The sequence below is a fragment of the Chlorocebus sabaeus genome, chromosome 10, assembly GCF_047675955.1.
Source record: "Chlorocebus sabaeus isolate Y175 chromosome 10, mChlSab1.0.hap1, whole genome shotgun sequence".
In the NCBI taxonomy this organism is placed as follows: domain Eukaryota; kingdom Metazoa; phylum Chordata; class Mammalia; order Primates; family Cercopithecidae; genus Chlorocebus; species Chlorocebus sabaeus.
Genome location: NC_132913.1, coordinates 95028672 through 95042009, shown reverse-complemented (window position 1 = coordinate 95042009; position 13338 = coordinate 95028672). Strand labels below are relative to the sequence as shown.

Genomic DNA, 13338 nt, shown 5'->3' with positions numbered 1-13338 from the left:
TGATACTTATTATAAGAAAATGACTCCCTTTCAAGAGTACAAATAGGGCTGGGTGCGGTGGCTCACTCCTGTAATCCCAGCACTTTGGGAGGCTGAGGTGGGCAGATCACTTGAGGTCAGGAGTTCGAGACAAGCCTGGCCAACATGGTGAAATCCCATCTCTACTAAAATACAAAACACACACACACACACACACACACACACACACACACACACACACTAGCTGGGTATGGTGGCACGTGCTTGTAATTCCAGCTACTTGGGAGGCTGGGGTGGCAGAATCGCTGGAACCCAGGAGTCGGAAGTTGTAGTGAGCCGAGATCACACCACTGCATTCCAGACTGGGAGACAGAGCAAGACTCTTCTCAAAAAAAAAAAAAAAAAAGAGTACAAATAATTCAGAATAATCTATAATTTTCACTTCAGCAGTGAAAAACAAGGTATTTCTGTGTCCTCTACTGCCAACTACTTACTTATACCAACAGGGATAACACCCCTCAAAAATAATGGTTAACCTTGCGTAAATTACAAACATTTTTAGTTACTTCTATACTGTCATACAATTATAACCAAAAACTTACAAGCAGATAACCAGATCCTTAGAAATTCACTTAAAATTGATGAAAGAAATGTCTTCGTTTCAGAGACGATTCACTAATCTTTGGGGAAAGACACATTCTATCATCATTGGTATATGTCAACTTTCAGATCCATTCTACTCCTAAACTCTTTTATTAATAACTCCCCATTTAACTCTTTAATCAAATGTCACTTCTCTTCTTTCAGAAAAAACTCACCATCAATTCCTCAGACCTCATTCTCTCCAAACCTTGCCCCTTTTAAGATTATTTTTTAGAGATCCTAGAATCATTCGAGAGGGAGAAAACCGAAAGGGTGTTTTTCATCTTTGTTCACGCAGCTAGTCTCACGGTAAACTCCTTTATCACCTTATTTCAATCCTAAGAAAAGGCAACTTAGGCACTTAGTTCATCAAGGAGTACTACTGTTTATTTTCTATTTTAGAAGTTGAGATTGTGTATCTAGCTTCAAGAATTTTTTACTACATAGTAATTTTTCATCATTGGAGATGTATAATGCATGTATTAAGTTATAGGTAAAATTTTTTTTTTTTTTGAGACAGAATCTCGCTGTTGCTCAGGCTGGAGTGCAGTGGGGCGATCTTGGCTCATTGCAAGCTCCACCTCCTGGGTTCGTGCCATTCTCCTGCCTCAGCCTCCTGAGTAGCTGGGACTACAGGCGCCCAGCACCACACCCAGCTAATTTTTTGTATTTTTAGTAGAGACGGGGTTTCACCGTGTTAGCCAGGATGGTCTCGATCTTCTGACCTCGTGATCCGCCCACATCAACCTCCTAAAGTGCTGGGATTACAGGCTTATAGGTAATTATTCATCACTGGAGAAACTGCCTTCTTATCTGTTGGAATAAATGCCAGAATATGTTTTTCTAAGCGACCCTCTTTCTGGTAGCCTAGAAGACAAATAAGCAAACATCTGGGCAAAATATAATACAGGGTGAGCATCCCTAGTAAAACATCCAAAATCTGACACTTTTTAAGCACTGACATGATGCCATGAAAAATTCCACACCTGACCTAATGTAACAGGTCACAGTCAAAACTGTTTCATGCACAAAATTATTAAAAATTTTATATAAAATTACCTTCAGGTTCTGTGTATAATGTGTATATGAAACAAATTTCATGTTTAGACTTGGGTTCCATCCCCAAGATAGCTCATTATGTATGTATACGCAAATATTCTAAAATCTGAAAAAAACCCAAAATTGGAAATACTTCTGGTCCCAAGAATTTCAGATAAAAGATTTTCAACCTGTAAAATCTATTTTCATAGGGCTTTGTCTGGCAGAGCTTAAAAGGAGAGAGATGGCAAAACAAAAAACAACAAAAAATGACAACAAAAAACCCAGTAGATAAGAGTATGTATATATTAAGGGGAGTCAGACATTCTGAATGTGAAGAAAAACTAATGTCTATTCTTATTTAAGTTTTGTCTCAAAAACCTACATTTACCGATGTGATAAAACCACACCTTCTACTTACAACTTCAGCAAGCTGACCAGTATCTGGCTCTTCTATAATGACTGAACTAGCATACTGGAAAGAAAAAAAACCAGGTTCACATGATCAGTTTGTTGCTTTAATGATCTTTGCCTCCACTCCAAGAGTCAATCTACTGACGATTCCACTACACTGTGGGAAATCATTTAACTCTGGTAGTCTACAGACAGGTATGTTCCAGATAAAAAATGTTCTGCCTTTACACATTTCAATGATCTACCCCACCCCCATCCCCAAATATGTGAAGAAAAGCACTCTTGTAGGCCGGGTGTGGTGGCTCATGCCTGTAATCCCAGCACTTTGGGAGGCAGAGGCGGGTGGATCACGAGGTCAAGGAGATCGAGACCATCCTGGCCAACATGGTGAAACCCTGTGTCTACTAAAACACAAAAAATTAGCCCAGCATGGTGGCCGGTGCCTGTAATCCCAGCTACTTGGGAGGCTGAGGCAGGGATAACGTTTTAACTCAGGAGGCGGAGGTTGCAATGAGCTGAGATCGTACCACTGCACTCCAGCCTAGTAACAGAGCAAGACTCCGTCTCAACAACAACAAAAAGCACTTTGCAAACATTTTAATCATTTAGCAGGTACAAATAGCACATAGTAATATTTTATTTATGAGACAGCATCTTACTCTGTCACCCAGAGTGGAGTTCAGTGGAATGATATTGGCTCATTGCAACCTCTGCTTCTAGGGCTCAAGCAATTCTCCTGCCTCAGCCTCCCAAGCAGCTGGGATTACAGGCATATACAACTATGTCCAGATAATTTTTGTACTTTTAGTAGAGATGGGGTTTCACCATCTTGGCCAGGCTGGTGTCAAACTCCTGACCTCAAGTGATCCACCTGCCTCAACCTCTCAAAGCGCCGGGATTATAGACGTGAGCCACTGCGCCTGGCCAAATAGCACATAGTAGTATTTTAAATCAAATATTAGTAAAACCTCAAAACAGTATTCTTACATTAAAAACTTTGGCATATATGATCAATGCATAAACACCACTTTGGGAATACAAAAAACAAACTATACCATGACAGTTTTTTTTTTTTTTTTTTTTTTTTTTTTTTTAAGACGGAGTTTCACTTTTATCCCCCAGCCTGGGGTGCAATGGTGCAATCTCAGCTCACCACAACCTCTGTGTTCCAGGTTCAAGTGATTCTCCTGCCTCAGCCTCCTGAGTAGCTGGGATTGCAGGTACCCGCCCCCATGTCCGGCTAATTTTTGTATTTTTAGTAGAGACAGGGTTTGAGCATGTTGGCCAGGTTGGTCTCGAACTCCTGACCTCACGTGATCCATCTGCCTCAGCCTCCCAAAGTGCTGGGATTACAGGCGTGAACCACCGTGCCTGGCCCATGACAGCTTAATTTAATGATGCTTTTTGCAAAGAGATTTGTGTCCTTGCTGCTAATTATTAATCACTTTTTGAGTTTAATCAACTTTAAAAAGTCATACTGTATATATTTTAAAGATAAATACAAATAGCACGTATATTTAAAATGTACTATAGCATTCAGACACGGTGGCTCACACTTGTAATTCCAACTCTTTGGGAGGCTGAGGCAGGCAGATCGCTTGAGCTCATGAGTTCGAGACCAGCCTGGGCAATAGGGCAAAACCCTGTCTGTACAAAAAATTAGCCGGGCCTGGTGGTGCGCGCCTGTTGTCCCACCCACTCAGGAAGCTGAGGTGGGAGGATAGCTTGAGCCAGGAAACAGAGGTTGCAGTGAGCCAAGTGTGCAGCACTGCACTCCAGCCTGGGGTGATAGAGCCAAATCTTGCCTAAAAAAAAAAAAAAAAAAAAAAAAAAAAAAAGTACTATAGCTTAACACTGTTTCAAAAAGCTAGAGAAAAAAAAAAGGTAGTAAAACTTATTTTGTGCTTTGGCTGAAATACGTATTACTTGGTCCAACTAGTTGACCAAAGGTTTACACGGGGGAAAAAAATCATTTATGCAGTAAAGTTTATCATCTCAGCAATCATATAGGTGAATCTCACTATTTTTAAATTTAGGTACAAAATATAAAACTCATAATTACATTAATACTAGAAAATCAAGGTAAGTTAACAAGTATGTAAAAAATAAATGAATGCAGGGAGAAATCTAATATAGTAATCAGCCTTACTGGGTAATAATATCCCATGAGCTGTCTGTTAAAAAAACGCAAAAAACACTGGACTATATGGAATATTCTTTCTCATTAAGATAGAAAGCTACAAAAACCTTTTTGGTCAAAATAATAATTGAAATAAGTAGTCTGTTTAGAACTGTAAGAACCTCAACAAAAGAGTTAAATTCACCTCGTGAGTTAACTCTTAACCTGGCTTGCTTGCCTCCTCATGTACATTTTGATCATTTTACTAAAACTTTTAAAAACTGGAGCTAAACAGGAAATGAGGACCTTTAAATAACAATTTCCTGTCACAAACTATTTTTCATTCAAATAAAAAGTTTTTCATTTAAAGAAATAAAGACAAGATGGCAGTTTCCCTTAGTTTAACAGGTCATGTAAGACCTAAAAGTAAAATCAGCTCACTAACTGGTTAATAAAGTCTACTTACATAATAAAGTGCCTCAAATTGTATGTTAAAAAATGAAGAAGCTCTTTATGTGCTGATACAAAATTGCTAAGTTTAAGGCATGTTGAGTAGTGGGGGGAAAGCATGATATAGGAGAGTGTATACACAGTATGCTACCATTTGTACAAAAAGGGGGAGACAGGACATACATATTTGCTCGTGTTTGCATAAAATACCTCTTAAAGGATATATAAAAAATTGCTAACACTTAGGTAACAGGGCAAGAGAATGTAGGGCATTTTGCTGTATTATATATGTTTTGAATTACAGATCATCTGAATGAATTACTTATTCAAAAAACCAAATTGGAAATATAAAAAATATACTCCTCACTTCACCAAAGGTGATCCCTTTTTCCTTTGACTACTTTCTTTTGACACACAATTTGTCTTAGTCACTGTGTCTCCAACAGTTCCTGAAGGTAGAGATAAGACAATGTAATTCATCTTTGGATTTGTTGTAGCTTCTGATCCACTGTATTACATATAGCAATAATAAACAATTTAAAAAGTAACAGGCCGGCTGGGCGTGGTGGCTCACACCTATAATCCTAGGCATTCAAGACCAGCCTGACTAATAAAAATACAAAAATTAGCTGGGCGTGGTGGTGCATGCCTGTAGTTCCAGCTACTAGGGAGGCTGAGAAAGAAGAATCACTTGAATCCAGGAAGCAGAGGTTGCCATGAGCTGAGATTGTGTCACTGCACACCAGCCTGGGCAACAGAGAGAGACTGTCTCAAAAAAAATTAAAAGAAAAAAACCTTGTCAACACTTGAGCACTTGACACTTGTACAACGCCTGGAACTTAGTATTACTTTATAGTTAATCCCCACAATTCTGAGGTAGTTATTCTACGTTGATCAGAAAGGAAAGTGAGGTATCCAGAAGTTAAGATAACTTGCCTAAGGGCCCACAGGTATGAAGTTAAAACAAAGCTTAAGGGACTAGCTATCATTAGTTGTAGCCCTAAGGTACTTTATGTTTATCTCACAATCTTATGAAATAAGTAGTAGTATTCTAATTTTACATATAAGGAAACTGAGGCTGAGAAAGATTAAGAAACTTCCTTTAGGACACAAAATTCCTTTAGAGTAGGTACAGGAGAGTAGTGGCAATGCTTGCATTCAGACGTAGGCCTGTGATTCCAAACCTCATGCTCTTTCAACTACATTCTCTGTCACAGTCAGTGCTAAATAAATATTTGAATTATCATAAACTGTTGTCTCAAGTGATACTGCCGTAGAGATGAGTTCACACATGGGTAAGAAAAAGAAAATTCCTGCATCTTTCTATCTTGACATCTTACTACACTCTTAAATTTAGATTTGAGCTCTATTCAATAAAGAAGCCATCAAAGTTACACCATATATCAAGATATTTACAAAACTATGTCACAAGCTGGCTGTAAACAAGTTTATGTAACTGATATCTGATAAGCTATTTATGGAATAAATGAAATTATAAATTTTGGTAATATACTGTAAGCATTAGGTTAAAAATAAATAATTTTCCCTACTGTTATAAAAAGGAGAAAAAACTTAAAAACAGGTGAAGACAACACATACTTGGTTTTACTATAACCCCATAACCTTACTGTACCCAAACAACAAAACCAAATGTCTTAGAATGAGAGAGAAATAAAGCTACTTCTCTATGAAGAAACCAAAACTTCTAATAATGAGACCTAATCAGGCATATGAGTTTCAGAAAGTAGAAAAAGGAAGGTGCCATTTTTATGGATCAGGTTTCTAAGTTTCTTCAGGCTCTTTGTGGGGGGGGGCGGGGGGAGAAATTCATTCAAAACAGGTAACACTTAAGTTTAAAATTCCCAAAGAAGTGTTCTTTTAACATTCTTCAAGCAAATTCTGTCAAATAATTTATTAGCTTTCTAAATGCAGGTGTTCATGGGGGGGAAAAAAAAAAAGATTCAGGTGGATCCAGCTGTAATTTTTACTGATGGCTGGAACAGTGGAGAAGTACAATTTAGTCACATGTTCCAGGTGAATGTTCACAATATTAATGAATATAAAAGTTTGAAGTTCCACCTGGAATTGCTAAGAATCACAAATTATGAATGTATAAATAATAAAATATGCTGGGCAAGGTGGCTCACACCTGTAATCCCAGCACTTTGGGAGGCCGAGGCAGGCGGATCACAAAGTCAGGAGTTCGAGACTAGTCTGGCCAACATGGTGAAACCTCGTCTACACTAACACAAAAATTAGCCGGGTGTGGTGTCCTGTGCCTGTAATCCCAGCTACTCGGGAGGCTGGGGCCGGAGAATCTCTTGCACCCGGGAGGCGGAGCTCGCAGTGAGCCGAGACCGCCCCACTGCACTCTAGCCTGGGCAACAAGGGCGAAACTCCATCTCAAAAAAAAATAAATAAAAATAAAAATTAAAAATACAATTTAAAATATCTCTTGGGCAAGACTGAAGAAAGAACATATCAGTAAACAATTTTTTTTTTTTTTTGAGATGGAGTCTCGCTGTGGCCTGGCTGGAGGACAGTGGGGCAATCTTGGCTCACTGTAATCTTCGCCTCCTCAGCTACCCTAGTAGCTGGGATTACAGGCATACGTCACGACACTCAGCTAATTTTTGTATTTTCAGTAGAGACGGGGTTTCACCACGTTGGCCAGGATGGTATCGATCTCTTCACCTCGTGATCCACCTGCCTCGGCCTCCCAAAGTGCTGGGATTACAGGCGTGAGCCACCGCATTCGGCCACCAGCAAACAATTTTTTAAAAATCTCACAAATGAAGAGTCGTATATTCTTTTTGTTTGTTTTTGAGACGGAGTCTTGCTCTGTTGCCCAGGCTGGAGTGCAGTGGCACGATCTCAATTCACTGCAACCCGAGCCTCCCGGAGTGGGATTACAGGCGCGCACCACCACACCCGGCTAATTTTCGTATTTTTAGTAGAGATGGGGTTTCATCATGTTGGCCAGGCTGGTCTTGCACTCCTGACCTCAAGTGATCCGTCCTCCTCAGCCCCACAACATGCTGGGATTACAGGCCCTAGCCACGGCACCCGACTTATATTCTTAACAAACAAACAAACAAACAAAAATCTACTCAACTGATAGTGGCTTGCAGAACATCATAAAGGAAAAATGGTAACTCACCATGATCAATATTATAATTTTTTCAGTGTTTGAAAATAAAATCATTTTCCCAATCTTTATAGAAAACCTCCCTTTACCGCATCTTCTTAGGTTTCTTGTAAATGACAAATTGCTAATGTGGTCTTTTAAAGAGAAGCAATACAGCAAAGCACGTTTTGGAAAAGTGACTAGGATACAGAAAAATAAGACAGTGCTTCTGGTGCCCATCAGTATTTGTTCCTAACCAGAAGGTTTGTACGTGTCGATCACAATGCAATCATACAGTGACAGACAAGTATTTTTAAAACAAACTTGTTCGTCTTTTGCACCACCTAAAATAACTGTTCAGGGCTTTACTTTTAAATCAGGAAATGAGCCATAAATGTAAAATATTTCAATAGGCAGCAATCAAAAGTATCTTCTACTAAACCTTCAGAAGGCAGACGCCAGCTGAGGTTAGAATTATAACTTGGGATGATATTACAAACTTAAATAGGTCATACTGCATGTCCTTTAAAAATTCTTTTTAATTTTTAATGTGTCAATGACTTTTCTGCTGTCCTCTTTTCCCAACAGGCGAAGAAAAAATACAGCTTGTGGCTTAAATTGTCAATCTCAAGACGGGGGTTACCTACTGCATGGGAGAGAAATAATGGATACTTTAAAGTCTATTTTTAGAAGTAGTATTAAATCTCTCATTAAAGTTCACGAAGAAATTCGTGGGAAATATGGTAGGGGGAGTGGGACAGGGTGAGGGGAGATCCAGATAACCCAAACGCGGTTGGCAAGGTTGCACCCCGCGAAATGATGTAAAACATGAGTACATCGGCTGATAATTCGTTTCAACGAAGTGTTTCAGAATGATAGACCTCGAGTAATGATTACCTTATTGAAAAGGGTTAAAACCGAAACTGTTTTCAAACGCCAGCTTCCCTTTTATAAGATCCCAACAGTTTAAAAAGTTATTATAAATGTTTTTCTTAGCACCTTTTCTCCCAAAAAGCATGCATTTCCATGACTACTGACTTAAAAAAAAAAAAAAAAAAAAAAAAAAAAAAGCAAGGGGGTGAAGGAGTAAAAAATTTCCCCCCAAAACACAAGCTCTCATCTCTCAACTAAGCAGCACAGGGCAGAAAGCAGCATTTCCTCAACGGTGTGGGAGCGGAGGCGAAAGGGCATGAATAAAATACAGCACGAGAGGAAACCTTGGGTTTCGAACTTTATTGCACAAAGAGTGGAGAGAAGAGTAGGTCAGACGTTGCAGCTCTTCCCCTTGCGAAGCGGGCATGGCAGACACCGAGGCCACTGGGAAGGCAGCAGGCACCTTCACCTCCTCTGCCCTCAACTGTCGCCTTCTTCCTCCTCCACCCCCCACCGGCACCTAGGCGGCGGCTGCCCCGGAGGCCAGGCCGGGTCGGGCCGGGGGCGAGGCGGGCGGCGGGGGCCGGACGAGCGAGCGGCGCGGGGGGCAGCGCCGGGCCGAGCGGGCGGCCTCCCCCGGGGCGGCTCCGGGCTCCCGGCTCCGCGCCCGGCCCGGCGGCGGCGGCGGGAACGCGGGCGCCAGCTCGCCGCGGCCGGCCGCCCGCACACACCCCCGGCCGCCGGCTCCCACCCCGCCCGCCGCCCGCCGCCCGCCGCCCCCCGCCATGAGCGCCGCCGCTGGCTGCAGGCAGAGTCGCTGCCGCCCCGGCCGCCGCTGGCTCCAGTCCGCCGCCATTATTCTTTGTTCGCTGCGAGCGGCGGCGATGTTGTGGGGCTCGGGCGGAGGCTCCATCTTTACCGCGGCCCCTCCTGCGAGGGGAAGGCCCCAAGCGCGGGTGTCCGGCGCCTCCCCGTCCCCCCTCCGTCCCCCCGGCTCTCTCTGGCTCCTGCCTCCTCCTCCTGCTCCTCTTACCGGTGGTACAAGCTCCTCCGTCACTGCTTTCGTTCACGGCCCGGATCTCGCTGGAGTTTTATTCTCTCCCCCACGTAACACACCGCGTCAAACTACACCTCCGCCGCGTCACTCACCAACACTCCGCTTCTCCCAGCCGCCCGGGCCACAGGCAGCAGCAGCCGCCGCCGACTGAGGAGCCGCAGCCAGGGAGCCAGCCAGCGCCGCCCAGTGCCGAGTGCGCAGCGGCCGCGCACGGAAACAGCCGAGCTCGGCCCGGAGCAGCTCGAGCGGCCCCGCCCCCGCGCTGGGGACGGAACTTGCCGAAGGCCTTCGGGTTTCTTCGCGCGAGGCGTACGGGTTCCGCCGGGAGAGGGAAGAGGAAGGCGGGCTGAGCCCGGCGCGGGGAGGAGTGGTCTAAACCCGAGCGCCGCGTTCGGATCGATAAAGCTGGCGGCGGAAATTTGAAGGAGGAAGCGGGGTTTGTGTGTGGCCCAGTAGGGGAATTCCTGAGGGGTGTCGGCGACTTGGTGGAAACCCCCACGCAGGCCTGCCTCTGTGGCGGTGAGCGGCGGGCTAAGAAGGCGGCTGCGGCTGCCCCGGCTCTGGTCTTGACCGCTGCGAGCCCCGGGAACTTTCCGACGCCGCCGGGAGACGGGGGACCGCGGGAGCCGTACGGGTTGGGGAGGAAGGTCTGCTGCGCCTCTGCCAACGTCCCGGGGCCTGGGACCCGGGGACGTCGTGGGACCCCCGTGGGGACGGGTTTTCCTTTCTGAGACTCCGCAGAGAAACCTGGCGGCCGCCGGCGGAGCATGCTTTTCTGAGGGGCTTTGGCCCCGGTACGGTGGCACCTCCCGGGGCTCTGCCCCGGCCGTGGCTGACGTCGACGGCCCTCGGAGGCCTCCGAGCCACAACCTGCCGGGACCGCTGGAAATATGCCCCATCCCACCTGCCCGCCTTTCTCCAGACAACATCCTGTGTGGCTTGCTTTCTTCAGCCTGTTTTCTACAGCAGGGATTCGCACCCACTGCACCCTAAACCTAGCAGGGGGACTTCCGTGGCTGGAAACTACTGAACTGCTCTCTCAGAGGTCGCCCAGGACCATACCACTAGGTCCCCATTCTCCTTGATAGTGAACTCTGCGCCCCTCTCCCTGGGGTTTCAAGTCTTTTTTTTTTTTTTTTTTTTTTTTTTTTTTTGAGACGGAGTCTAGGCCTTGTCGCCCAGGCTGGAGTGCGGTGGCACGATCTCGGCTCACTGCAGCTTCTGCCTCAGCCTCCCAAGTAGCTGGGATTACAGGCACCTGCCACCACACTTGGCTGATTTTTGTGTTTTTAGTAGAGATGGGGTTTCACCATGTTGGCCAGGCTGGTCTGGAACTCCTGACCTCAGGTGATCCACCCGCCTTGGCCTCCTAAAGTGGTGTGGTTACACGCGTAAGCCAGCGCGCCTGGCCCCAAGTCTTAATCATTATTTTTCTGTCCTTTAAAGGAGACGTGTCTTTAGGAAGCAGAGAGTGTTCAAATCTGGACTCCGCCCATGACTCACTTCTCTTGTAAAGAACTGTCCTTCCTGGTACTCCAGGTACCCTACTATTTTCTCATAGACTTTGCCCTTAACGAGTCTCCTTTCCTTCTGTTACTCTCAACGTTTCCTTCTCTACTGGCTTCTTCTTACTAGTATCTTACTAGTATTTAAACATGCGTAAGTCTCTCAATTCTTTAAAAAGATTTCTCTTCTCCCTAAATTGCTCTGCAACAACTCCAGCTGTCTCTTACCCCTGGACAGTCTCTCACATCCCACCTCCCAGCCCTCTCCAGTGTCCCCACTGCTCACCTGAAGTGATTCTGAATTGTCCACAGACAAGCTTCATGTCTGTAAATGCAGCAGATCGTTTTCAGTCCTCATTTTACAAGCCCTCATCCCAGTATTTGACACGATTGACCACATTCTCTTCCAAATACCGTCTTCCCTCTGGTCTTATGTCACAGGTTTCCTCTCTACCTGAGTTTTCTCTTTAACAACCAGCTTCTCCTTCTTGATCTACCTCTTACACATTGGAATCATGCTGAGCTGAATGAACCCTGGCCTTCTTACTGAGTCTCCCCATACACTTTCCTAGGTGGTCTTATGCTCTCCCAGTAGCATCAAATACCTTCTGTCAAAGACTCTTCAATCCATAACCCAAGCCTAGGTCTTGCTCTGGAACCCTATATTCATAGTTCCAACATACTGCCTTTGGTATACTTTTCATTTGGATGACTTAGGGCATTTCAAACTCAGCCTGTGTATCATAATTCCTTCGAAATGCTCCTCCCATAGTCCCTGGTTCAGTAAAGGGTATCTTAACGTCTACTCAGTTCATGCAAGAAACCTAACACACCTCCAACACACAGCAGAGTCACCTACATCTGTCTGTTCCCTGGAAAATTGGATTTGTGACCTCTCTGTTCCCATGACCATTTTTTCATTCCCATTTTAGTCTAAACCACTGTGGTCTCTTGCTTGAAGTCCCACAATAACCCATTCAGGTCCTCCAAAACTGCTCTTGCCTCATTCCAATACATTTGCCATACGGCTGCCAGAGTAATTTTTTAAATATAAATCTGATCATTGACCTGCTTAAATTCCTCCAGTGGCCTCCCTTTGCTTACCACACATTGTCTAAGCTCCATTATCTTAACTTGTCTTTCTCTCCAGCCTTTCCATCTGTCCCCTTAGCTACCTGCACTCCTTGCATAGTATTTTAATTTTTTCCAGGCTCTCCTCTTTTTATTCCCTACTGTAGGCTCTCACTTCAGGGTATTTACGCATGCCCTTCCCTTCCCCTGGAATTCTTTTCTCTCACCCATTCCTCCTCCCTAACTGTAATTTATCACTTTCTTTTCCAATTCCTACTTCTCATTATTTGTTTAGTGTCCATGTAATTGTGCAGGTAGGGACCACATCTCTCTTGTTCACTACCAGCTTTTCCTCTCCCTAGCAACAACACAATATCTAGAATATAGTGGTACTTGTTAAATATTTATCGAATAAATAGTGAATTTCTGAGTGGTCCCGGGCAAAGTTTCTCGACATTTGAGTTCAAATCCTGGCTCTCAGTGAGTTCAGGTTTCCGTAATAAAGTACCATGTAGACTTGGTGGCTTATAAACAACAGAAATTTATTTCTCATAGCTCTGGAGGCTGGATGTCTGAAATCAGGCTGCCAACATGGTCAGGTTCTGGTGAAGGCCCTCTTCAGGGTTGTAGATGGCTGTTTTTTCTCTTTATCTCAGTGCAGAAAGAGAGCAAGAGCTCTTGGGTTCCTTTTATAAGGCACTAATCCCATTTGCATGGGGTTTACCTCCCAAAGGCCTCGTCTCCTAATACCATCACATTGAGGGTGAAGATTTCAAAATATGAATTTGCAGGAGACGGGGGTGGGGGTGAATTCATTGCACTGGCTCAGCTACTTATTAGCTAATGACTTTGGGCAAATTGTTCACTCTTGTGCCTCAGTTTTCCCATTTGTAAAACAAAGATGATAATAGCACTTACCTCATAGTGTTATTGTAATGATTACATAACATAATACCTGTGAAGTATACTTGGAACAATGTTAGGAAAAATGTTGCCTATTACTAGCTTTTATTTGGATATTATCCTTGTGTCAAATACGTTTTCAAAATTGGGTTCGTTGGCC

General features: G+C 44.1%; 1 protein-coding gene and 1 long non-coding RNA gene across 14 annotated transcripts in view; one reads left to right on the top strand and one right to left on the bottom strand.

Moving 5' to 3' along the window:
• Window positions 1-9857, bottom strand: part of CREB1 (cAMP responsive element binding protein 1) — a 78425-nt gene extending 68568 nt beyond the window's left edge. For 3 of the 5 annotated variants that reach the window (XR_005241454.2, XM_007966027.3, XM_073019986.1), the window contains exon 1: window positions 9676-9855. The gene's annotated coding sequence lies outside the window, so the exon portion shown is untranslated. Of the gene's footprint in view, window positions 1-9675 lie in introns of all 5 variants that reach the window. The other 2 variants (XR_491188.3, XM_007966025.3) reach the window with 2 other exon arrangements.
• Window positions 9858-9934: 77 nt separating this feature from the next.
• The window catches only part of LOC103217718 (uncharacterized), a 267900-nt gene continuing 264496 nt past the window's right edge, over window positions 9935-13338 (top strand). For 4 of the 9 annotated variants that reach the window (XR_012094286.1, XR_012094289.1, XR_012094285.1 and 1 more), the window contains exons 1-2: window positions 9998-10218; window positions 11146-11238. This is a non-coding gene — a long non-coding RNA (uncharacterized lncRNA). Of the gene's footprint in view, window positions 10219-11145; window positions 11239-13338 lie in introns of all 9 variants that reach the window. The other 5 variants (XR_012094284.1, XR_012094282.1, XR_012094287.1 and 2 more) reach the window with 4 other exon arrangements.